The sequence below is a fragment of the Leptidea sinapis genome, chromosome 29 (assembly GCF_905404315.1).
Source record: "Leptidea sinapis chromosome 29, ilLepSina1.1, whole genome shotgun sequence".
Classification (NCBI taxonomy): domain Eukaryota; kingdom Metazoa; phylum Arthropoda; class Insecta; order Lepidoptera; family Pieridae; genus Leptidea; species Leptidea sinapis.
This window is the reverse complement of record NC_066293.1, coordinates 4,368,973-4,396,528: the sequence shown is the minus strand read 5'-3', so window position 1 is coordinate 4,396,528 and position 27,556 is coordinate 4,368,973. Positions and strand designations below refer to the sequence as shown.

General features: G+C 36.9%; 1 long non-coding RNA gene across 2 annotated transcripts; it reads right to left on the bottom strand.

Moving 5' to 3' along the window:
* Nucleotides 1–916: 916 nt before the first annotated feature.
* Nucleotides 917–24,516, bottom strand: LOC126973651 (uncharacterized). 2 transcript variants are annotated; one of them, XR_007731393.1, is made up of 7 exons: nt 24,303–24,516; nt 22,943–23,093; nt 20,323–20,424; nt 15,236–15,343; nt 13,066–13,176; nt 10,779–10,880; nt 917–4,208 (listed from the first exon to the last, which is right to left on the bottom strand). It is a non-coding gene; the product is annotated as an uncharacterized LOC126973651 (long non-coding RNA). The 2 variants fall into 2 exon arrangements; XR_007731394.1 differs by having other exon boundaries at nt 22,943–23,040.
* Between the last annotated feature and the right edge of the window lie 3,040 nt (nt 24,517–27,556).

Here is a 27,556-nt window from a genome sequence, read left to right as displayed (position 1 = left end):
TACGTTTCAAGCAACTGTTCGCTTTTAAACTTAGCCGAATAATACTTCGTCGCCAATTGCCGTACTTTAATTACTATTATTTCAAACATATGTCAAATGACTGCACGTTTCATACTAAACTAAATTTTGATTTTTAGTTAGGCAGCCCCGCCTCTTATTACGTAGTATTTACATCCTCTTTGATGACATGAGACTCAGCGGTTTTTATTTATTTCAAGGAATTCTCGTCTTAGGGTATGTTCCGATATGCACTGCGACAGTTGTACAGTGTGACGTCAATTTAGTATACTGTGAAGCCGTCCCTTTATAGCCAGTTGTACTGGTTACTATTTAAAACGGAACGCAATCCCGTATACTGTCAGCCGCATTTTTGACGCAGCATTCAAATGAGCGTATTAAAGTATTCTAGTTCATTAAAAAAAATGTTTTTGGATTACTGTCAAATTAAAAATATTTGGGATTAAAGCCTATGTTTATAGGTACTTATATTAAGAGTCTTAAGAGGGGGGGTCTTGACAGACAGACTGGCAAAATGACCCTATAAGGGTTTCGTATTTTCCTTTTAAGATATGAAACCTTAAAATTATGAGAAATCAAAAGCAATCAGTGAAATATTAAATATTTATTACAAAAATAATTATAATATATATACATCTTTACAAAAACTATGACATAATAAATAGTATATAATTTCTTTTTACAAACAATGTTTGGGAATTGAAAATAAATTTTCAATCTAAACAATATATAATCTATACTAATATTATAAAGCTGCAGTGTTTGTTTGTTTGTTTGTTTGAACGCGCTAATCTCTGGTACTACTGGTCCGATTTGAATGATTCTTTCAGTGTTGGGTAGTCCATTTATCGAGGAAGGCTATAGGCTATGTTTTTTTTTAATTTAATTATTTAATTGCTATTTTGTAACACAAGGTGTAAAATCGAAAACCTATTTTTGCGTGCGCTGCAAAAACTATTGACAATAGAACAAAATGATGTACAGGCTATAATATAGGCAATATTTTATTACTTATAAAACTATCGCGTGAATTATACTTTATATGGCAAAACAACGTTTGCCGGGTCAGCTAGTACCAAAATATAACTCGTACCATAAAATCAGTGCCTTTGCATGCCGTGCTATAAATAATGACAATACAATATGTTATGTTTTTAAAGTGATATCCCTCACTTCTAGGATCAATACACAAATAAAATTTGGAAAACAAAATTTTATGAACGATGCGGGATTCCAACCCACGACCGGCGTTCCGTGCCGGTGCTCTAAACAACTGAGCTAACCGTTCGAGTACCACCTCGTTGTAAAATTCTGTTTGCTTTGTTCAACTCTCAGATTGTGGCTTCATCTACAGGATCTACTTTACAGTTGATAACCTGCTCAACCCCAATATTTGCATATAAGGCAATTGACTTGAGATGTCGCTCTTGTAAATCTAAACAATATGTTATGTTTTTAAAGTAATAATCCTCACTTCTAGGATTAATACACAAATAAAATTTGAAAAACAAAATTTTATGAACGATGCGGGATTCGAACAGTTGTTTAGAGCACCGGCGTTTAGGTCGTGGGTTCGAATCCCGCATCGTTCATAAATTTTTTTTCCAATTTTATTTGTGTAGTGACAATAAAACAGTATCGGGGCTTGATAACATTTTTATTTGAATAAATTATATATAAATGTTGGGTGCCTTATTCTAATCGCTGTCGTCTGTATAAGACAAAGAAGATGTATCGGAAGGGTCCGAATCAGTCGTATTTATGACAACACTATCTATTGTATTATCAATCATGTTGTCAACGATCCACACAACTTTGACGCTTTTTGCGTAGTGAATTTAATTTATTTCAAAGGTTGTCTACAGCGCAGTCACAAAACTACTCAAAAACAGTAAAAATTAACAATAAAACTAACAGCAACCGATTAATAATAAATAAAAAAAAAACTAAGTAAATACGGAAACGCAAAAATACTAGCTATATCACTTTGAACGCAATCTAAACATTAATGGACTTGTTCACAAAATTTCGGACCAAATGTTGACGACAACTGCTTTCCTGTACCACGAAAGTCGTCGACCAACTGACGTAATTACGGCGTACGAGTGATAAGGACAGAGATAATAATCGCTCGCTATCGGAATGTAACTCCGTAACCGTCCGTTTGTTTATATTCTTTATATCGTCTCGTTGGCCTTAGTATTTATATGAAACGAAATTGCATTTTTTTTCATATTATTATGAATCCTCTTAAGATAAGTAATCAGTAAGTGAGACATATCTACAAACCGCTAAAGTTTCACACCCTAAGGCCTATCGCAGACTATCCGTGACGCACTTTTTAGTCTGTGACAATAAAACATATAGAATTGCGGTAACGCAGACGACGCGCAAAAAGTGCGCCAAAAAATATAACGTTCGCGTCAACACGCGCTAACTGACGCTCACTTTAGTCCGTCGTCTGCACTTGCTAGTGTTTGACGTGTATCATGGCGCTAGACATCGATGTATCGATGTTGATACAAGAAATAGAAAACAGAGACCAGGGGGACTACCATCAACTTTTAACAAGCGATGCGATTCCGGTGCAGTTCAGTTTAGGTACCTTAACTGAATCGCTAAAATTCGTACCATGAAGTGCCTTTTAAGGAATGGCGTTTGGATCGCTAATGAAGAATGAACGAAATAAATTTGTCTGTGGTCCACGGTGTGAGAAAGAGATGACGCTCTACAGTCTTTGCATAAGTATGTCTCTCTTACTCGAACCATATGCGTTGCGTTTCGAAACCTAAAATGATATGATTTTAGCGGTTTTTTTGCGTAGAAAATACTTAAAATACATTTTAAATTTGCGCTATATAGCGTCAAATTATAAACTCTTAGGCACTTTTTTGTACTTATTAAATAATAGTAATATAAATAAATATAGTTCTTTGAATTACAAATTAAATGTTTGCTTAGGTGTTTTCGTAAAAATAACGAGTAATGAACGGACGTCCATAGCTGTTTGATTTGACAGGACCACAGAGTACATTTTTTTAATTCGTTCTTGCGAACAGGCCCGGGCCCTTACTGCTTCGTCTTTAGTATTTTCATGTTTGATATTTAATTTCAGTATTTTGTTTTACTAAAAAGTAAGTATTCTCATCTCATCTTTCATCAATAAAATTTTCCTTTTCTGTATGTTTTCACTATTATTTAAAAGTTATTAACAACACGATTTACATTCCTCTAAGGAAGTTTCAACTTTTCTCGAATCGCTCGCTTTGACACATAAGCTATCCAGTTTAGGTTGAAATATAACCTCATGGTATGAATGAATGAACGAACTAAATCAGTTTACGATTCAATTGACATCATTTTTGACATTCAATTGACATCATTGCGATTCAATCAGTTGGTTTGACGTCAACTTAAATTAGATAGCTCTAATCACGTCGTGGTACAAAATTGCAAAGCAGTTCATTTTAGGTTGTCACTTGCATCGCAATAAGAGTTCATGGTAGGCCCGCAGCACTGTATGATACGTAATTGGTAGAGTATCATGACAGAAATATAAAAAGAAAATTGTGGGATGAAGTGTGCCAGTTTTAGAACTGAATGTTTAATATGAAACAGTCCATTTAATAATTTTGCTGAAAGAATATAGTTTATAGTTTTTTATATCTCAAGTACGAAATAATAAACCGCAATCTCTGTACTTCCATTGCTTGTACATCCCTACAGTTCTGCGGACAAAATGACCGAAATTGTAGTCTGTGAAATATCTGCCAAAGACATTTTGCGCGCAATGCAGTCTTTTTGTGTGCCGCAGACTCAATATCACAAACAGTGTGTCATCTGCGATAGGCCTAAGACTCTTCTGTTTCTTCACTCTGGTTTCTTCTCTTTCGACTTGGCAGCTCTCTTTCTATCCCTGTATCGCTTACTTTTGCATCTATCTCTTTCTCTACGAAGCCTTATTCTTTCCGCTTCTTCAGCTGTTATCTGTAGCTGTTTGGCAGTCTGTGAATTGATTACTGCATCAGCTTTTTTCTTATCTCTATATCGTTTGCACCTTATTTTGTTCTGGAGTTTCTTTTTACTTATAATATCATCAAATTCTGAATTAGATTCAGATAAGTGTGATTTCCTGTGTTCCAATACGCCAGCTGGAATTGGTAAAGATTCTTCGCATCTTATGCGGGTATCTAGAAAATTAAAAAATATTTTAATAATTGATGTACAATAAACAGTCGAGACTCACAATCACGGTCAAAAACTGTTTGACGCTAAGCTCTGCCAACGTGTCTATTATGCAGAGTTTTCGCTCAGTTGTGTTTCAACCGCGCTTTGAATACAACGCCACGCAATGACAAAGTGTTCAGTAAAAAAAACTGCCCAAATAACAGAATATCAAAACTTTAAAAGGTTGGAGCATAGTATTTCAGGTTAGTTGCTAAACAATTACATTTCAATTTCTAAAACAAAATGTTCTTGCCTCGTGTTCGCGTCCGAGCTTCTAATGAGCGCATACAATAGATTTTTAAACATTACTGCAACGAAATAAGGTGTTCATTTGAATGAATATTTTAATGTTATCTATATAAGTTGGTAAGGCGATTGGGAGTCTAGTTGTTCATAGTACGCCAATAATTTCAACCTTTACTAATATATTATGTCTTTTGTACAGGGTATAGGAAAGATAGGTATCCGCCTATTAATAGAATGCAAGGACTATTTGAATTTGTAAGTTTTGAAAAGGCGCTGTAATGAGTGACTTTACTGCGTTGTTGAAACTTGTGCCGTTTAATACAATTTTGGTTGTAGATATAGTTCATAGATCATTAGTTTTATGCGATTACTAATTATGACAGTAATCACGACCATCATGTTCACGAAGCATCCTTGCACAAACAATGAATTCAAGCTCTAAAGGTTGGTGCATCCAATATACGATAATATAATATAATTATTTTTTTATCTAATATATAAAATTCTCGTGTCATCGTGTTAAACTTTGAACTCCTCCGAAACGGCTTGACCGATTCTCATGAAATTTTGAGTGCATATTGGGTAGGTCTGAAAATCGGACAACATCTATTTTTCATCCCCCTAAATGTTAAGGGTGGTCCACACGATTTTTTTTTAATTTTTTTTTAAATTTTTTTTAAATTTGTTTAATTATGAGTCGGCATTTAAAATACATACAACTTCAAATTTTCACCCATCTACCATCAACAGTTACTTTTCTATCGCGATTTTAATATCGGCAATACAACGTTTGCTGGGTCAGCTAGTTTTTTTATAAAATATTTGATATTTTTACATTTTTCAACTTAAAAACACGATTCATATATTGGATGCAGTACCTTACAAAATAATTTGTTATGTGTATTACAGCCATTATCCAAGTGTTTTGAGTTTTCTTTAGTATTAATTCCGCCAATATTTGTACTTATACAATTCTCGAGACTCAAGTCTTGTGCCAGAGTTTGGCGAGTCGACATCTCCTGAGGCCTCGTGTAGAGGCGAATCACGTGTCGAATTGTCGACAACGTGACAAATATTGGATGAATTACCACAAAAGAAAACTCAAATGGATAATTATGGATTTCCGCAAAGTAACGCCTTTTTCAATAAACTACTTTACATTGCTCATTGATTTAAAACATAGCCGTCGAGTTTCTTGTATGTTCTTCTCACGAGCTATACTTTTCCGAACATATATATATATTCAGGAATTTAAATAAAATATTCATAATGTGGATTCTATATTAAAAGTAAATTTCTATATTAAATAGTAATTAAAAGTAATGTAAGATTCTAAATTAAGTAGTCCAACCGTGGTATGTCATGCTCACCAGACAAGGTTTTCATCTGATGATAAATATGAAGTACCTAGAGTTAATAATTATTACTGAGATAGAACATTAAAAAAGAGAATCCCATATATATATTAAATAGTTTACCAGCAGATATAAGACTCGAACCTAATAAAATAAAGTTTAAAAATATGTTAAAAAAATCATTATATTGACAATCTGGACACATTATATATCAACATTTAAATAATAAAAGTCCTTAGTAATATTAAATAATATTGTATAAAAATTTTCACCTCCGTTTATAAATAAAACTCCATAACTTTACATCTATTTAAGTTACTAAATGTTATAATTAAGATAGCAAAGATTCCACAGACAAACCATAAAGATGGTTTTGTGGGACCATTATTTTATTTAGTCTTTGTAATGTCAAAGCTGTAATAAATAAATAAAAAAAAACTTGTATTTGCGCAAATAAAATTTGGAAACAAAATTTAATGATATGCGGGACTCGAACCCACGACCACTCGCGTTCCGTGCGAGTGCTCTTCCAACTGAGCTAACCGTTCGAGTGACGTATCGTTATAAAATCTTATACGCTTTGTTCAACTCTCAACATGTATTTGTACAAATATCACATGGTAATTAAATAATTAAAAAAAAAAAAACAAAACTTTAAAATCTGCATTATTTATTTAATTGCATTCTAATTATTATCTAATATATAAAATTCTCGTGTCATGGTGTTAAACTTTGAACTCCTCCGAAACGGCTTGACCGATTCTCATGAAATTTTGAGTGCATATTGGGTATGTCTGAGAATCGGACAACATCTATTTTTCGTCCCCCTAAATGTTAAGTGTGGTCCACACGATTTTTATTTAATTTTTTTTAACATTTTTTTTAAATTTGTTTGATTATGAGTCAGCATTAAAAAATACACACAACTTCAAATTTTCACCCATCTACGATCAACAGTTACTTTTGTATCGCGATTTTAATATCGGCAATACAACATTTGCTGGGTCAGCTAGTGTACTATTTAAAAATTATACAGAATAAAAATATATAATATTTTTTTTTTGAGGATTATATGTTGAACAATTCGGATCAAACTTTATTACAATTTTCATTGTAATAAAATAAATAAATATTGGCATACTTTTGTACATAATCTTGCCACAAAGTAGGCATTGCCTGTACTATGGGAACAAGACAACGATATATTTAATAGAATATACTTAAACATACATAAATACATTTAAACATCAATGACTCGTAAACAAACATTCATATTCATTATATAAATGTTTGCACCTACCGGGATTCGAACCCGGGACTTCTAGCTCAGACAGGGTCACTAACCACTGTTCTGGTACGAGTTCTGGCTCACTTGTTCGTGATGCCTACTAAAAAAAAATTTTGGAGTCAAACTGGGGGTTTTGATGTATTTCCGAGCGATTGCGCTGATCCGTTTTTCGATATGTCTTATGGTTTCAAAGTTAGCTTTTTAAATTAAACAGATCCATATTCATTACTAATTAAGCTAATGATTGGTGAGCGACTCAATGTCAATTCCATAAATTTTATATTTATACTAGCTGACCCAGCAAACGTATTGCCGATATTAAAATCGCGATACAAAAGTAACTGTTGATCGTAGATGGGTGAAAATTTGAAGTTGTATGTATTTTGTATGCTGACTCATAATCAAACAAATTTAAAAAAAAAGTTGGCGGGAACCACCCTTAACATTTAGGTGGATGAAAAATAGATGTTGTCCGATTCTCAGATCTACCCAATATGCACTCAAAATTTCATGAGAATCGGTCAAGCTGTTTCAAAGGAGTTTAACTACAAACACCGCGACATGTGAATTTTATAAACATATTAGATATTATTATAGAGGTAATTTACTAATGAGCCCTACCATATTCCTAACTACGATTAAAACGACAGTTCTGTGCTGTGTTTATTATTTATTTTTAAAACATGATTAAATAAAGTATATAATAAAACATCGTTACAGATTATGTCATTTTCAAAACATTTGATGAAATAATTCAAACTATTCTTAATAAACTTAAAGTATAGATACATAAAACAGTACTCGCAAAACATAGTGCGGTAAATAAATTCTGTACTCTTGCAGTATTGTAGATGTACATTCTGCAATTGCTTTGTAAAAACATCAGCTGGAATCTCTGAGCTGGACGATCATATGATTAGAAGTATTGTCCAATACCCTGTGTATTGCAACCAAGTGAAAGCCAGGCTTATTATCACTATGAAAATTTATTGAATTAGGCGTTACTTTGCGGAAATCCATAATTATACAAATGATTTAAGTTCTCTTTAGTGTTAATTCCACCAATATTTGTTTTTAAAACAATTCGACACGTGTTTCGCCTCTACACGAGGCATCCCCAGGACGTGTTGTCTCGCCAAAATTGAAATTGAGTCTCGTGCCAGTTTTTGGCGAGACAACACGTCCTGGGGATGCCTCGTGTAGAGGTGAAACACATGTCGAATTGTTTTAAAAACAAATATTGGCGGAATTAACACTAAAGAGAACTTAAATCATTTGTATTATTATCACTATATCAATTGCTGACAATATAACAGGGCGTTACAACGCATATCGGCAATTGGTTTGCCGTGTACACATTATTTTTAATACTAGGTAAGATCAATTTTTAACCGACTTCCAAAAGGAGGAGGTTATCAATTCGATCGGGATTTTTTTTATGTATGTACACCGATTACTCTGAGATTTATGATCCGATTTACGTAATTCTTCTTTTGTTTGATGCGAAATAGATGCCATTTGGTCCCATAAAAATTTACATAGTTTGGCCCAGTAGTTTTCATTTTATGAACATTTATATGAAAATTTTCGTCTACCTGGATGACGGCATTTTTCTTTAGTTTTCATTCAAGTTGATTATATATTATTATTAACTGCCACTAAAACGTAAAAAATAAAAAAACTGCGTTTAAAAAAACCGATTTCAAAAAAAGAAAAGTATCAAATAACTAAAAATTTAATTTAATTCACCTTTTATGCAAACCTTTACCTGGAGTCGATCATCAACCGCCAGCTCTTGGGGTACCTAGAGGGGCACCAGCTGATCAGCGACTGCCAGTACGGTTTCCGTCAGGGTCGCTCAGCTGGTGATCTTCTTGCATACCTCACCCATAAATGGGCGCAAGCGGTTGAGTCGAAGGGAGAGGCGTTGGCGGTGAGTTTGGACATAGCGAAGGCCTTCGATCGGGTGTGGCATAAAGCGCTTATAGCGAAACTGACATCCTATGGGCTTCCCGAGAAGTTGTGCAAATGGGTCACTAGCTTTTTGGCTGATCGGAGCATCAAGGTTGTTATCAACGGTTCATGCTCCGACTTAAAAGCCATAAACGCTGGTGTCCCGCAAGGCTGCGTGCTATCCCCTACGCTGTTTCTTCTGCATATCAATGACATGCTGCAAATCAGCAATATTCATTGCTATGCAGACGACAGCACAGGGTATGCTTCCTACACCGGCCGTGCCAACATGTCCCGGGATAGCGTCGACGAGAACCGGAACAAACTTGTGTCTGAAATCGAGACTATGCTTTGCAAAGTCTCTGAATGGGGCCGACAAAATTTAGTCCAATTCAACCCCAAGAAGACACAAGTTTGTGCGTTCACCACTAAAAAGTCTCCCTTAGTCGTATCCCTTCGATTCGAGATCACTCCTCTAACTGCCACAGCCTGTATTGGCATACTTGGCGTCGATATATCGAGCGACGTTCGGTTCCGTGGTCACTTGGAAGAGAAGGCCAAACTGGCCTCTAAAAAGCTTGGTGTACTCAGTAGGGCGAGACAGTACTTCACTAAAAGCCACCGCCTACAACTTTATAAGGCGCAAATTCGGCCTCACATGGAGTAATGTTCTCACCTCTGGGCGGGTGCTCCCCAGTACCAGCTTCTTCCATTTGACCGCATACAACGAAGAGCGGCTCGAATCATCGACGATCAAGTCATCTCCGATCGGCTTGATTCTCTAGCATTGCGTAGAGATGTGGGTTCTCTCTGCATCTTCTACAGCATTTATCACGGGGAGTGCTCAGAGGAGCTGTTCGGGTTGATTCCAGCGGACGAATTCCACCATCGGACATTACGTGCAAAGTACCATCCGCATCACGTAGACGTCTGGCATTCCACAACCGCGCGTTTTGTTCGAAATTTCTTGCCTCGCACAGCCACTTTATGGAATCAACTACCGGCAGCGGTCTTCCCGAACAGATACGACTTAGGGACCTTCAAGAAAAAAGCATACTCCCACCTTAAAGGCCGGCAACGCATTTCTTGACACACCTGTTGTTGCGGATGTCCATGGTTGCCTCACCTCTCCCCATCCCGTGAGCCTGTTGCTCGTTTGCCCCCTCTCATATAAAAAAAAACCTTTACCTTTAATATTAATAAAATACTATTATTTGTATGTGCTAAATATTGATAGCTTTGAAGTCGGTGCCAATCGAAATGTTATAAAGGTACCTACACTCGCCACGCGTGACTTTGAGCGGGATAGCTTCGTCTTGAAAAAAAAAAACCTTAGCGGACAGACACGCAAGGCCAGACAACATAAATAAATACAGTAAGTAAGCTATTTATAATATTAAGTTTTATTTTGTTTTGGGCTTGGCACTGACTTAAAACCTATCAATAGGTAGCACATATAAATAATAGTAATTTATTAATATTAAAGGTGAAGGTTTGCATAAGAGGTGTATTAAATTAAATTTTAAGTTATTTGATACTTTTCAGTTTTTGAAGTCGGTTTTTTAAACGTAGTTTTTTTTTAAACAATGATTTTAAGGTTAAATATTAGTGGTAAAGGGATCTAAGTGAGACATTTGATTCTTGCATAGTTTCAAGTAGAGCAAAATTAGATTTAATTGTTTTCACATTACCTGTTACATTGACCTCCGGATCCCACAAGGTCTCATAGATTCTTTGCGATAATCGCTTCGCTAGTAAACGCTCCTCTCTGTCGCCGACTAATGTTGAATTTTCTGGAAAGAAAGAACATTTATTTATTTACTAAGGTCAAATTGACACTTATGATTCCCAAACATTTTACCAACACATCGGAATAGGTCAGTGTTAAGGAATTAAAATGGGTCACGTATTATCCGCGAATGGCGACCACGTACCGGAAGACGTAGTGTTTGTAGGCCACCCACAAGATGGACCGATGATCTTTTTTTTTATGAAAATACGGGACGAGACGAGCAGGACGTTCAGCTACTTTGTGGAATCAACTACCGGCAGCGGTCTTCCCGAACAGATACGACTTAGGGACCTTCAAGAAAAAAGCATACTCCCACCTTAAAGGCCGGCAACGCATTTCTTGACATACCTGTTGTTGTGGATGTACATGGGCGGTTGCCTCACCTCTCCCCATCCCGTGAGCCTCTTGCCCGTTTGCCCCCTCTCAAATAAAAAAAAAAAAAGCTGATGGTAATAGATACGCCTTGCTCATTACAATGCAGTGCCGCTCAGGATTCTTGAAAAACCCAATAATTCTGAGCGGCACTACAATTGCGCTCGTCACCTTGAGACATAAGATGTTAAGTCTCATTTACCTAGTAATTTCACTAGGTACGGAGCCTTTCAGACCGAAACACAGTAATGCTTACACATTACTGTTTCACGGCATAAATAGGCGCCGTTGTGGTACCCATAATCTAGCCGGCATCCTGTGCAAAGGAGCCTCCCACTGGTAAATCTCGCTCTCGATCTGGCCAAGATCGACGGAATAGGTTGGATGAGGGCAGCGCAGGACCGATCGTCGTGGCAATCTTTGGGGTAGGCCTTTGTCCAGCAGTGGACGTCTTCATGCTGAGACGATAAAGGAATATGTGGTGCCAGTCATATAAAAGGCATAAAAGGCATTTATTTTCTGAAAATTGATTCCTTTAGAATTCTTTTTGATGTCATTTCTTATACTAATCGATACTACTTCTTTTTTTGCGCTCTTTTCAAATATACATATATATATGCAACGAGATAGCGTGGCTGAGGAGTGTTCCCAAACTAAAAAAAATCTGTTAAATTTAAAATGAAAAATGCGCTGTTGAATAGCATTGATTAACTCTCACTAACTGTTGTTGAATGCTACATGACAATTTAGGATAGCTTATGTAAATCGTTTCTTTTTAACCGACTTCAAAAAAGGAGGAGGTTCTCAATTCGTCGGTATGTTTTTTTTATCTTTGTTACCTCAAAACTTTCGACTGGGTGAACCGATTTTGATAATTCTTTTTTTATTTGAAAGCTGAAGCTTCCCGTGTGTCCCATTGGCAGAGGTCTAGATCTGACAAATTTAAATTAAATTTGCTATACATATGTATAGCAAAGTGGATGATAAATTTACGAATAACTCAATATCGCGTAGTGTGGCAGAATTTCTAACTGTCTGTAAGCAAATTGCAAAACGCTTACGTTCATTGCTGCATTGAAAAATTTAGTACATCTACACATATTTAGACAAATTGTTAGTTAGTGTACTTCAAATTCACTAAAAATAAAAAAATAAAACCAATAGACATAATATGCACTAAAAAGTATAAAAATACGCAATTATTTTTCGGTCGGTGTCATCCAAGATAGGTTTGTAACTACATACATAGTTATAGGTGAGATGTGCTTGAGTCGTGAGGAGGCGAGAGCGGGTCGCGGCGGAAGGACACTTAGATTGTACAAAATACAATTAGATTGTATAAAAATACGCAATTATTTTTATACTTTTTAGTGCATATTATATCTATTGTTTTCGAATAGTGATTTTGAAGTCGGTTGTTTTTTTTTGTTATTTTTTTTTCTAATAGTAATAATTCTAATAATGTTTAGTTCTAAGTTCTAATAGTTTAGTTTGAAGTAAGTAGTAGTTAAGTATGTACACACAATTAAATGCTTTTTAAGCGCAATAAATTGCCAACAAACTGTTAAAGTTTGGCAAGATATATCAATAAGTTAAGTGTACTTATTAAATTTAAAAAAAATAATAAAAAAATATGAACTTGTATTATTTTCATAAGCCCCCTTATTCATAATAGTCTGCTAACTTAAAGCATTGCTAATTCTCACTCTGTCTTCTTCTATTGACCTAAGTCAGAATGAGAAAAAACACTCCTAAGCGGCTGTTTAAAGTTAGCGGACTATTATGAATAAGGGGGTAAATCTCAAACAACTTACCAGTTTGTCCAAGGTAAAAATCGCTATGTTTTGGCAAGACGCCTTTCGAGTCCAGAGGTTCTTCTTGGATATTCGCAGATTGTTCATCTTCTCGTTGAATGTCATCGCCACCTGAAAGTTGATTATGACATAAAAATATATTTGTCAATAATATTTCATAACATCAAGAATTATTTCGTAAAAAATGTTCCTTGTTGTTAAAATGAAATTGTTTCACAGCAGAACTATCAAACCGTGCGTCAATAAATTCTCTCATAGAAAATATGTCCATACAAAACAAATATTGGAACTAACAATAATTATGGGTCCCAAATCGAAATAAAAACTATCCAATCTCTCAAGTTGGACTAAACTGCACTCCATGAAGTAATCCCAATTAAAATTCGTTCATTAGTTTCCGAGTTCATCGCGGACAAACAACGTGTCACGTAATTTATATATATTAAGAAGATAGCTGACCCGGCAAACGTTGTTTTGCCATATAAATTATTTTTATTGATATACCGTTTGGACAATGCAACATATTTTTTTTTCTAAAATAAACGGAGCCCTAGTTACTCCTTATTACATCAGCTACCTGCCAATAAAAGTCCCGTCAAAAATCGGTCCAGCCATTTCAGAGATAAGCCGGAACAAACAGACAGACAGACAAAAATTTAAAAAAATGTTATTTTGGTGTATGTACCTGTAAAATGTATATGAATATACATTTTGTAAGAAACGGTTATTTACATATTACAGACACTCCAATTTTATTTATATGTATAAATTAATATTAAGTAGAAAATTTATTTAATTATCACCGCTGCCCACAATCTCTTGCCAGAGGAAAACCAGGAGCGTTTCCGGCCTTTAAGTAAGGTGTACGCGCTTTTTTGAAGGATTTTTTTTTGTCGTATCGTCCCGGAAACACGACACAAGGAAGCTCATTCCACAGCTTTGTAGTATGTAGCAGAAAGTTCCTTGACAATCACACTGTGGGGAAAAGCCACACATGCAGATGGTGGGGATGATATCCAAATTTGTGGCGTGCGAAGGTGGAATTCGGCAGCAGGAATCAGGTGAAACAGCTCTTCTGAACACACAGACATGATAAATGCGGTAGAAGACACACAATGAAGCGACGTCCCAACGCAACGCCAATTGATCTAGTTACAGAGCACCGGGTCCCCGACAATTCGAGCAGCTCTGCGTTACACGCGGTCAAATGGATCGAGCTGATACTGGGGTGTGGCAGACCAGAGATGACAGCAATACTCGATATTCTTAAGCGTTATTTAGCGTAAATTCATAATTATACAATTATTATCAGTTTTCTTGAGTGTTAACTACGCTAAGATTTGTCAAGTTAGTTAGTTCAAGAATTGGACACGTGTTTCGCCTCTCTAACGGCCGTTCCCAATATACTATCTACAGATAGAGATAAATTACTACCTTCTCCTGTCAGTAATTAGCTGTCAATAATCTGAAACTGTCCCAATATACCCGATAAGTCATTCTTATCGCCTTATATTGGGACGCGTGAATTGCAATTTCCATACAAACTTCTATCGCTGGTAAGCTTTACGTCGTCCCATTGACAGACAGCGTGTACGGATAAGGTGAGTTACCGTCGATAAGTTTATTGGGACAGAAAAGTCAACGATAGTTACGATTTTTATCTCAAGTAAGAGATAGACTGAATAATGGGAACTACCGTAAGAGGCATTCTCAGGTGATATTGACTCGACGAATTTTGTCGTCACACACAACACACTACATAGACATGTAACCCCTTAAAGTGACCCGAAACAGTGTAGACAACGGCATATACAGAATAAAGACTTATTTTACTATATTATATATAGAATTCCACCTTCGCACGACACGCCACAAATTAGGATATCATCCCCACCATCTGGATGTGTGGCGGTCCTCCACAGTGCGGTTTTCAAGGAGCTTTCTTCCTCGTACTACTAAGCTATGGAATGAGCATCCTTGTGCGGTGTTTCCGGGACGATACGACATGGGTACCTTCAAAAAAAGCGCGTACACCTTTCTTAAAGGCCGGCAACGCTCTTGTGATTCCTCTGGTGTTGCAAGAGAATGTGAGCTTTGGTGATCACTTAACACCAGGTGACCCGTACGCTCGTTAAAAAAAACAATATTAAAAGTACTGTGAGATACTTACATCTTTCAAAATCTCCATATGTTATATCCGATTCACTAAGTGGATCGAGTGTTTCCTGTTTGATTGTGATGCCTATGTACATATCATTTACATTATGTACACCATCTGCTAAATATATAAATAACATTGCATTAAAATTTAACAAAAAAAACAACCGACTTCAAATAAACCTATTCGAAAACAATGGATATATAAATTAAGCACTAAAAAAATTACTGCGAATACTTATACAATCTAAAGAATCTAATTCTAGTTACAAATTTAGCTTTAAATATTTTTATTCAAAATAGGATTTAAAATCACTTATTGAAAGTCTAAAACTGAGAAGAACGGGCGCAAGAAAATCAGCGGGCTCTTTCTTGAAGTGAATACTTTTTTAGCATTGTTATGATTTGAAAGTCGATGTAACGAAAAAGCGACAGTAAAAAGAGACAGACACATAGAATCATATGATTTAACGTGGGAGAAAATGATATAGGAAGCATCATACAGTGTTTAGGTACCAGGCGATCATAGATGACGAAGAGATTGACTTATGTATGACGCGAGTATACCTCTATATATTCTGATGTCACGCTTACATTACTACATAGACACCAGGAGAACGTAAATATGGTAGCTATGATAGTAATATCTTTCATAGTGGTTGAAATCATGTGTCATCCTAGAAAAATATACCAGGACTTCATATGCAGTTTAGTTACACTTCTGACATGCGTACTTTGTACGCACGTAAATGCATTTAAATGATCACATCATCATCATCATTCTAGCCGCAAGACGTCCACTGTTGGACAAAGGCCTCCCCCCAAAGATCGCAATATAATATCGTACAATAATACAATATCTATAAGAACAAACAATTGCGATAAGTTAGAATCTGCATAAATTACAATCATATTCTCTAGATAGTTTACAACGCGACATAATCATAATATTATATAAAACAACGAAAATAAATAAGTTAAAAAAATAGCCAACCGATGCGGACTCTTTCAAATAGCCGCCATTTTAGCGCGCTGATTAACAAAAACGTATTTACGACGAGCCCTGCGTGAGAGTGAGATATCCTTACACAAAAACCAAGGTGAGAAAGAGACGGAATAGATGGACCGTCAAAACGTTTTGAAACAACTTCTATCTTGTGTCCAATAGTCTCCTGTCAAATATGAACGCATTTTAATCGTATTTATTCTGTGTTTTAACGGATATTAATATAATAGTGTCTTTTCACAGGTAAATACTGATTTTATAATTTTGGAAATGTTCAGTTCCAATATATTCCTAATCGTGGGTCAATTGCAACCCCCCCCCCCCCCTTTTTTAATGTATTTGTAACATCCTAAAAGTGGGGAACAAAAATAAACAGGTACATTATTCATTAATATACTTACGTAAGTATATTGAAGTGAAACTTCTTAATCGACGCATTAGAGAAATTTTATAGCAATGTCGTCACTATTTTTGGTTACGCGCCATGTTGCTTTTATTATCAAAGTTCAGTATATTGACGTAAAGAATAATATGTTAGTTTGAAAGTGATAAAATAAAAAGACTTATTTGCATTCATGTCTAAAATAATTAATTAATTTTAATTTAATTCGGATTTTTTTTTTCTTAAGCATTACCTAGCCAATTTCAGTGAAGTTGTAAATCAAAGCCGAAATATGGAACATGCCACAAATGACACCATAATAACCTTCGAATGCTATGTCTAAACATTTCTGATTGTGTCCTTTCACCTGTCCCATTCTGACAAGCGGGTCTTGTCTGGGGACTTGTCAATAATATTGTAACATATTTAATGAAAAAATATTCGTTTTACTAAATTACTTCCGCTTTTTGCATATCAATTTTATTTTTTTGAGTCTTAAATGTATTATTTAAGCACTTTTTATAGCACAATTAGGTTGTTGATTGACACACGACTAAGGAGAAAAGTGTGCTTACATTGGCTAGAAGCACACTTTTGCCGTTCAGTTATCAGACTGCGAATGATATGTCCATATGTATAGAACGTCATTGTATGACAAATATAAGTTTCATTACTTATCTGTGTACTCTGGTACGCACACATATTTTTTATGTAGGTATTATACTAGCCGTTCCCGCCTGCTTCACTGGGCGAATTTTAAAAGGAAGGAACGTTGGAATTCGCATCGAATGGTGGTAGTTTCATGTCGATACGATCAGTGGTTTAAACGTGAAAGAGCCTCAAACAATGACCATTTTCATTATACAGGGTGTCCCGTAATCAGTGGACCAACGGGATACCCGTGATAGGGGTGGTCATCATCTATCGAAAACACCAAATTTTTCTGTTCTAGGGCCAGTAGTTCAAAAGATATGATTTTTTAAGCATTATTTTGAAAATTCTACCCTTATCAACACAAAAGTTGAAAAAAAATATTTTTTATTTTTATTTTGCCCTGTTTCTTAACTTAAGGTGGCTGAGGAAACATGTGTCTTCACAATTAAATCCATTTTTGTGAATAAATATTGCCAAATTGAAAATTAAAAACCAAAACATGCGCAAATATCAAATAACTAAATTTGGAACGTGATGTTTGAAGCAAGCTAGTGCAAAAAAAATGTATGACAGCCTTGCGGACCATTATTTAAAAAACATCTGCAGTTCATACTGATTCCAAAAAGGTATAACAATATTACATTTTACAAAAAAAATAACTTAATAACCAATTTTAGACTCCAATTGCGAGAAACATTTAAGCGCTATCTATTCTGAGAATTATTTTGTTATCGAGAGAGAGATAACACAATATGCTATCTCTTTCTCGCTCAGGTACCTTTTTCGTTTACGGGGTCCTATTGGCCGACGCCTATGATCCCCACACCCTAATTTTTCAAATTATTCTTAGTTTCATCAGAGACTTGCTCATAGCTCGTAGCTGCACACGTGTTTTTTACTTCGCTACCATTACGACTCTTTTTTTTGGTGACTGACGCTTGAATTGGACCTTGTTTGTCTTTGTGATTTGGATACTGTTTGCCCGGATTTTATAAAATGCCTAATACCTATACTCCTCGTGAATATGCTGAGATGTATTTTATTTACGGTCTGTGTAATGCAAACGCTCGGCAAGCAGCCCGTACGTATCGTGAGCGCTATCCTAATCGCGACCGCTATCCGGATCATCGAATTTTTCTCCGTGTAAATAACGCGTATTTAGAAGGCAGAATTCCCGGAGCTGCAAACAACGTGGGAAGACCTAGAAGAGTCGATGAACTTCAAATACTGGCCGAAGTGACAGAAGAACCTTCTACGAGTGTTCGTCGTATTTCAAGACGTACTGGTATAGCAAAAACAACAGTACATCGCATTTTAAAAAGAAACAGTTTATACCCTTATCATATTCAACGAGTGCAGGCACTATTACCTGCTGATTATCAACGGAGGATAGATTTTTGTGCAGAGATGCTTCGCCGATGCCGACAAGATCCACTATTTTTCAATTCAATATTATGGAGCGATGAATCGTGTTTTAAAAGAGTTGGAGTGTTTAACATTCATAATTTACATGAATGGGCTGTTGTGAATCCACGTATTGTACGAGAAGATAGATTCCAGCACCAGTTTGGAGTCAATTTGTGGGCTGGAATCTTAGATGGTAAACTTATTGGTCCATTTGAGCTCCCACCGAGGCTTAATGGTGCTCGGTACTTGCAATTTTTAAGAAATGACTTAAGTAATTTATTAGCAAATGTACCACAGGAGGTATGTGAGAGGATGTGGTTACAGCATGATGGCGCACCCGCTCATTATTGCAGACAAGTGAGGGAATATTTAAACGAGTCTTACCCAAGTAGGTGGATTGGACGAGGAGGTACAATCCCATGGCCAGCTCGATCACCTGATCTTAATCCATTGGATTATTTTTTATGGGGATATTTTAAAGAATCCGTATATGAAACCGTTAACGATAACGAAAGACAGCTAAGACAAAAACTGAATGTGGTGAGTGAAAAAGTCAAAAATAATGAAAGGGCGTTAAAAAGTTTAAAAAGAAATTTTATAAGAAGATGCCGGCTATGCCTTAGAGTAAGAGGAAGACATTTCGAACATTTATTATAAGAAATAAATAAAAAAATTCTAACTATTTACTTTTGTTTTATTGTAAATTCCGCCAAGAAATTGCTATCTAATGTTGATTTAAAATAATTATTGTCTTTTATTGTTTCACAATAATGATTAATTATACCTTTTTGGAATCAGTATGAACTGCAGATGTTTTTTAAATAATGGTCCGCAAGGCTGTCATACATTTTTTTTGCACTAGCTTGCTTCAAACATCACGTTGCAAATTTAGTTATTTGATATTTGCGCATGTTTTGGTTTTTAATTTTTAATTTGGCAATATTTATTCACAAAAATGGATTTAATTGTGAAGACACATGTTTCCTCAGCCACCTTAAGTTAAGAAACAGGGCAAAATAAAAATAAAAAATATTCTTTTTCAACTTTTGTGTTGATAAGGGTAGAATTTTCAAAATAATGCTTAAAAAATCATATCTTTTGAACTACTGGCCCTAGAACAGTAAAATTTGGTGTTTTCGAGAGATGATGACCACCCCTATCACGGGTATCCCGTTGGTCCACTGATTACGGGACACCCTGTATATAACAATTCATTGTATATAAAGATATAAGATAATATAAATTATGTTTATTTATGGTGTATGTGGATGATGCAGCTACTGTACTCAATAACTTTTATATTAATTTACATTTACTTTTTTGACTTACTCGTGTAAGACATTGACTATTTGACGTTTGACTGTGTCTGTTGCATCATTTTACATTTGACATATTATATTGTAATTTGAAATGATTTGTAAATCGATGTACTTCAATGTAAATCTCGATATAAAAGAGTGGCAATAAGTTTCTTGGGTTATTTTCTTCGTAAAGGGTTGAGCTAATGAGATGACTACTTCTTCTCATCAGCTCAACCCTTTACGAAGTAGCGGTAGATTCAATAAATTTTTTTTTGACATTCATAAGTGTCATTTCCGTGATACTACTACGTGAATAAACTGATTTTGATTTGATTTAATCAAATTCTTACCTCTTTGAAAATTGCCACATTCACTATCCAGTTCATTTTGATCATTTTCCTCTTTAACTGGGATATCTAAGTTGACATCGATAAGTACATCCGAACCACTATCTAAACATAAAGTTCAACAGTATTGAAGCAAGTATTTGGATCATAACAGTAATTGTATTAGGGTGCACTGGGGTCCTCTGACAGGAATTTCTATTCGATGGCCAGAAGTCTACATTACGGTTGATTATTCTTTTCTTTTATTTCAGTAAGGACGAGACGATCAGGACGTTCAGATGATGGTAATTGATACGCCTTGCACATTAATGCCACTCAGGATTCTTGATAAACCCAAAAACTGTGAGTCACCATGAGACATAAGAATCTGGTATAAATTTTATCATTAATCTTTCCAATTATTAATCAGAGTTCAAACAATAAAGGATCTTAAAATAAACCTACTTTAAATACCAGTGGGAAGCTCCTTTGCACAAGATGCCGGCTAGGTTATGGGTACCACAACGGCGTCTATTTCTGCAGTGAAGGAGTAATGTGTAAGTATTATAGTGTTTCGGTCTGATGGACGCCTTAGCTAGTGAAATTACTGCGCAAATGTGCGCCCCTCAGAATTTTTGGGCTTTTCAAGAATCCTCAGTGACACTGCATTGTAATGTGCAGGGCGTATCAATTACCATCACCTGAACATACTGCTCATCTCGTAACTAATACTCTCAAATTGTGTATTAAATTCTAAGTTCTAATGAGTTTTCCCAACTTTTATACCGACTTACTAAAAGATACTTTAACGTATTGAGCCAGATTTGAGGAAGATTTGACCAATTAAAAAGAGCTTTCGCCATGGTCGATGGGCAGGTGATCTTCTGGTATACCTAACACATCGATGGGCGGCGGCTATTGAAAGCAAGGGGGAAGGCCTGGCAGTTAGCCTGGATATAGCGAAAGCCTTTGATTGTGTATGGCATAAGGCACTTCTCTCTCTGAACTTCCATGATTTGGGCTTCTCTAAAGCAAGGGAACTTCCAGTTTCATCACTGGGCGCAGTATTCAGGTCGTTGTCGACGGTTATTGCTCGAACCCGAAGCGCGTGAACGCTGGAGTGCCCCAAGGCTGTGTGCTATCTCCCACACTGTTTCTTCTGCATATCAATGATATGTTGGACACCCCTTACATACATTGCTATGCAGACGACAGCACGAGCGATGCCGTATACACGGGCCATGCAGGTCTCTCTCGGGAAATCGTCGACCAATGGCGGGAGAAACTTGTATCTTCTATCGAGTCCTCTCTTGAGAAGGTCACGGAATGGGGTAAATTTGAACCATGTCCAATTCAACCTCCAGAAGACTCAAGTTTGCGCGTCACTAAAAAATCCCCATTTGCCGTATCACCGCTCTTCGACAACACTTCCCTTAAAGCTTCGCCTAGTATCGCAATACTGGGTCTCGAAATCTCGAGCGGTTACCAACTCCGAGGTCATCTGAAGAGCAAAGCCAAATTGGCTTCGAAGAAGCTGGTCGTCATAAATAGAGCACGGCAATACTTCAAATCGGCCCACAACCTAGCGCTCTACAAAGCGCAGGTCCGGTCACATATGGAGTATTGCTGTCATCTCTGGTTTGGCGCAACCTAGTATCAGCTCGATCCATTTGACCGCGTGCAACGCAGAGCAGCTCGAATTGGCGGGGACCCAGTGCTCTGTGAACGGCTGGATCACTTGGCATTGCGTAGAGATACAAATGATTTAAGTTTTCTTTAGTGTTGATTCCGCCAATATTTGTTTTTAAAACAATTCGACACGTGTTTCGCCTCTGCACGAGGCATCCTCAGGACATGTTGTCTCGCCAAAATCTGGCACGAGACTGAATCAAATTAGCCGGAATCCGCTCTTTTATAACCTCGTCCCATGAAATGACGCGCTGTGATTGGTCGGCTGTTGTGACGTATTACCCCCGGAAGAGACACGTAACAAAGGTGATGGGACTAAATTTGTTTGTTCATTCAACAATGTAAACATGTTATTTCTCGTGTAGAGGCGAAACACGTATCGAATTGTTTTTTTAAAAACAAATATTGGCGGAATTAACACTAAAGAAAACTGAAATCATTTGTATAATTATGGATTTCCGCAAAGTAACGCCTAATTCAATAAATTTTCTTGCGTAGAGATGTCGCTTCATTGTGTGTCTTGTACCATTATTATCACCGGAAGTGTTCCGAAGAGCTGTTTCACCTGATGCCTACCATCGAATTAAACTTTCGTACGATACGCCACAAATTAGGATATCATCCTCACCACAGTGCAGTTTCAAGGAACTATCTTCCACATACTACAAAGCTGTGGAATGAGCTTCCTTGTGCGGTCTTTCCAGGATGATACGACATGGGTACCTTCAAAAAAAAGCGCGTACGCCTTTCTAAAGGGCTAGCAACGCTCCTGTGATTCATCTGGTGTTTTAAGAGAATATATAGTACACTCATTTGTCCGCCTTTTCCATAAAAAAATCAATGATCAATTATTATCAGTAATCTTCCACATAAGGTGCAGAGAAAACAATAGCAGATTATATGCAGGATTAATTAAATTGGCATTATAATTTTAAACAAAATAAAGAACCATTACCTGTCTGGACACACACCGGCTCTTCTACGACTTCAATTTTTATCAGCTGCTTCTCTGCTTCCACCACCAAGTCACGGAAACTTTTGGCATCTCTGAGTCTAGACACACATTCAAGGCAGATAAGTGAATGAATATTTGTTGATGGTATGATCTGGAATTTGTAAGTTTCTATTGTGTTATGTAGTTGGATTATTTTAATCAGAACAACAACTACCAGTGGCTCCTTTGCACAGGAACGGCGCCTATTTCTGCCATGACCAGTAATGTGTAAGCATTACTCTGTTTCGGTCTGAAGGGCGCTGTAGCTAGTAAAATTACTGGGCAAATGAGACTTAACATCTTATGTCTCAAGGTGACCAGCACAGTTCTAGTGCCTCTCAGAATATTTGAGTCTTCCAAGAATCGTGAGCTGCACTGAATTGTAATGGGCCGAACATATCAATTACCATCAGCTGAATGTCCGTCTCGTCTCACCCTTTATTTTCATAAAATAAAAACTAGTCAATTCTAATGAAAAGCACATAAAACACATTTACAAATTATACCTGTGTAGTTGAAATTCTAATATTTCAACAAAATAATGTTAAGTAAGACTATATGAATTCAAATTCAAATATTTTTGTTCAAAATAGGATGTGACATCACTTATTGAAAGTCAAAAAACTACCACCCATTCCAAAATGAATGCCTCAGACCTGAGAAGAATGGGCGCAACAAACTCAGCGGGCTTTTTTTTTTCATCAAATAAATATGTTTACAAAGTAATATTGTACAATTAAACTATTATTTAATAGCCTGAGGGTGGTCACTCCATTCCCAATCTGTGGTATCATTAAGAAAGTCATTTATGTTATAGTAACCTTTACCACACAAATGTTTTTTAACAATATAAACATTAACAAATTAGGATATCATCCCCACCATCTGGATGTGTGTAATTCTTCCACAGTGCAGTACTCCTTCCAGGAAACACCGCACAAGGAAGCTCATTCCACAGCTTTGTAGTACGTGGAAGAAAGCTCCTTGAAAACCGCACTGTGGAGGATCACACATCCAGATGGTGAGGAGGAGATATCCTAACTTGTGGCGTGTCGTGCGAAGGAGGAATTCGGACTTGTGTTTGGAGTGATATATCCATATCACTTCCTTCAATGTCATTATAAACAGCTCCCACTGTACTTATATTATAACAGGGGTAAGTAACAATATTTAAAATACTTGAAGAGTCAATCATGACCAGGGCTGTGCGTACATATAAGCAATTAGACAGCGCCTACCTTGTTAAAAACCTACATAAATATAGTATAGTAATATAGTATAACTATTCATAAAATTTTTCCTTACGCTAGATACTACATACCTACAGTAAGCAATCTTTGCATATTCCTAGCTCAACTACGACTTGTTAGCTCCACACTGCCTACTTTACTAGAAAACCAATGCACACCCCTGTTTATGACGTTGACCTTGTGTTGTGGCAGTATGTTATGTTATTGACACTACCATTGTTAATGGTGGATATAAATATTTCTATTCTAGTGGCACAATAGGTGCAATATGTATAGTGTTTCCATATCTCCAATCGTGCTTAGAACGTGTGCCCCTGAGTTGACGCCGGTGCTAACGCGTTTATTCCGGCACTCTTATTCAAAAGGCTTAGTCCCTGATTCATGGAAGTCAGCCCTTGTCCATCCGAACCCAAATAAGGAGACAGTTCGGATCCGGCAAACTACAGGCCTATTGCTATTACCTCCCTACTCTCCAAAATTATGGAGAGCATAATTAACCGCCAGCTCTTGGTATACCTTGAGGGTCACCAGTTGATCAACGACCGGCAGTACGGCTTTCGCCATGGTCGGTCGACTGGCGATCTTCTGGTATACCTAACACACAGATGGGCGGCGGCTATTGAAAGCAAGGGGGAAGGCCTGGCAGTTGGTCTGGATATAGCGAAGGCCTTTGATCGTGTATGGCACAAGGCGCTCCTCGCAAAACTTCCATCATTTGGGCTTCCCGAGAGCTTATGCAAGTGGACCTCCAGCTTCCTCACTGGGCGCAGCATACAGGTCGTTATCGACGGTTATTGCTCGAATCCCAAGCCCGTGAACGCTGGAGTGCCCCAAGGCTGTGTGCTATCTCCCACGCTGTTTCTTCTGCATATCAATGATATGTTGGACACCGCCAACATGCATTGCTATGCAGACGACAGCACTGGTGATGCCGTATACACGGGCCATGCAGGTCTCTCTCGGGAAAACGTCGACCAGTGCCGGGTGAAACTTGTGTCTTCTATCGAGTCCTCTCTCGAGAAGGTCGCGGAATGGGGTAAGTTGAACCTTGTCCAATTTAACCCCCAGAAGACTCAAGTTTGCGCGTTTACCACTAAAAAAACCCCATTTGCCGTATCACCGCTCTTCGAGAACACTTCCCTTAAAGCCTCGCCTAGTATCGGAATACTGGGTCTCGAAATCTCGAGCAATTGCCAATTCCGTGGCCATCTGGAGGGCAAAGCCAAACTGGCTTCAAAGAAACTGGGCGTCATAAATAGAGCACGGCAATACTTTAAGCCGGCCCACATTCTAGAGCTCTACAAAGCGCAGGTCCGGCCTCACATGGAGTATTGCTGTCATCTCTGGTCTGGCGCACCCCAGTATCAGCTCGATCCATTTGACCGCGTGCAACGCAGAGCAGCTCGAATTGTCGGGGACCCAGTACTCTGTGAACGGCTGGATCACTTGGCGTTGCGTAGAGACGTCGCTTCATTGTGTGTCTTCTACCGCATTTATCACGGGGAGTGTTCCGAAGAGCTGTTCAACCTGATTCCTGCCGCCGAATTTCACCTTCGCACGACACGCCACAAGTTACGATATCATCCCCACCATCTGGATGTGTGGCGGTCCTCCACAGTGCGGTTTTCAAGGAGCTTTCTTCCTCGTACTACGAAGCTGTGGAATGAGCTTCCTTGTGCGGTGTTTCCGGGACGATATGACATGGGTACCTTCAAAAAAAGCGCGTACACCTTATTTAAAGGCCGGCAACGGTCTTGTGATTCCTCTGGTGTTGCAGGAGAGTGTGGGCGGCGGTGATCACTTAACACCAGGTGACCCGTACGCTCGTTTGTCCTCCTATTCCATAAAAAAAAAAACTCCCAATTTGTCCTGAGATCCTAGGACTTTTGGACTCATCTCAGGATTGGGTCACACAAATATCATGAAACGTCAGGATTTTTAGAATTTTCACTCTCACTTTCAATCTCACGCAAATCTAAATATAAATAAAAACTAACCTAAATAAACTAAAAATAATCATGCATTACTAATAAGTGGACATCTAAAATCAATACATATTTATCCAAGTAGGCGCTTAATTAGTTTTTATACTTAATATGTGAAGATTTCGCAGTTTTTCTTTAATTATTGATTTATGCCACACACATAAATACCAATTATATGATTTAAAAGTATAGCTCGAACTAAAGACACTGTTAGTGGCACAGTGAATAAAAACATTTTTGCTTTTTTTTTAAATCTTAAACTGTAAAAAAATCACAGGATTTTTCACAGAAAATTAGGCCTTTTCTCCAGGCTTTTGATACTTTCATCTGGTATCCCTAGTCCCTAATCCCTATCCTATGTACCAATGAGATTTCAGTTTTTGAATTCATGTGAATGTTTATTTGACCTTATAAAAGGTTGACAATTCTTTTGGGGTTCTTTTGTTGTAACTTGTAACTAGAGTTTAGACAGTGATGATATACTATCAGGTGATATGTATATATGGTTGTTTGTAGAATCAAAAATGTACATTTAGAAATCAATGGTTTAATTATTATTAGAAGCAACTAACAACAAACTAAAAAGTCCTCATATTGTTTGTTTGTAGCTTTATATTTATTTTGAATGGTAACTTGTCTTCATATACCTATTTACAGCCATAGTCTTCGTGACAATACTGTTCTGAGGAGGTTCTACTATTCAACTCATTATTTGTGGGGAAGTAAATTCCATAAAGGCCCTGTGGATGAACGGTATAAATCCGGCTGAAGACTGGTGTACAAATACATTTTAGTGTGTCCAAAAATGTCTAATTATAAATAAAACTTACAAAGATATTAAAACATTCTTGAATTATTTTCGTATAATTTTCTCCAGACCCATTCCACTGATATTCAAATGATAAATTTCTGTGAAAGCCTGCTTGACAGCAAAACTTACATTGACCGTGGAAATCACCCATTGTTAAAAGTTTATGTTTAAGTTTGGTACCTACTAACTCTTTACATTTTATACTACACAAACTTGAAAGTAAAAGTATGAACTCTAACCTTCGAATCAATGTAAAATGTAAACAGTAAACACAAACAACACAAGCCGTCAGCAACAGTGTGGACTGTCAAAAATTTGTCAAGGATTTTTATTTTTTTTTTGTGGCTCGGCTACTAGGACCTTTAACAAAAGATTTTAAAGATCATACTATATACATACAGATCTTACATATTACAAATTATATTATACAGGTAGTTTTCTTTGTTTTGACTGTAGCGGCACGCTGTATGAACTAGATGTCAGACAGTAGCTTCAGCCGTTAAATAGGACATCTTCCATTATGTAGTGA